The sequence below is a fragment of the Octopus bimaculoides genome, chromosome 15, assembly GCF_001194135.2.
Source record: "Octopus bimaculoides isolate UCB-OBI-ISO-001 chromosome 15, ASM119413v2, whole genome shotgun sequence".
NCBI lineage: Eukaryota > Metazoa > Mollusca > Cephalopoda > Octopoda > Octopodidae > Octopus > Octopus bimaculoides.
In genome coordinates, this window is record NC_068995.1 from 43,286,992 (window position 1) to 43,287,332 (window position 341).

Below are 341 nucleotides of genomic sequence, written 5' to 3' on the forward strand. Positions count from 1 at the left end.
TATATATAACGTATCGTGGGTAAGCTAGAATAATGCGAAATAAATGCAAGGCAAATCACAAGACAAAGATATTAATTAATGTAGACTTACCTTGCATTCAATATTACAGATTTATGACATTCGTTAATTTCTTGAAAATGGAATCATAACCCCGAAATATTCAATGCAAAGTAAGTCTATATTAATTCATTAATTCATATCTTTGTCACCTTGGGATTTGCTTTGCATTTACTTCGCATTGTTCTGGCGTTATCCAGGATCCATTATACAATATATTCTACATCATGCTTCATAGTAATCATTCTAATATACATGCATATATATATATATATATATATATA

General features: G+C 28.2%; 1 protein-coding gene across 4 annotated transcripts in view; it reads left to right on the forward strand.

Annotated features, from left to right (window-relative positions):
* The window catches only part of LOC106880835 (RYamide receptor), a 438,750-nt gene that overhangs the window by 358,989 nt on the left and 79,420 nt on the right, over positions 1-341 (forward strand). The window contains exon 4 of one of the 4 annotated variants that reach the window (XM_052973295.1): positions 110-170. The exons of the other annotated variants lie outside the window; for them this stretch is intronic. The gene's annotated coding sequence lies outside the window, so the exon portion shown is untranslated. The remainder of the gene's footprint in view (positions 1-109; positions 171-341) is intronic. 4 annotated transcript variants of the gene reach the window in all.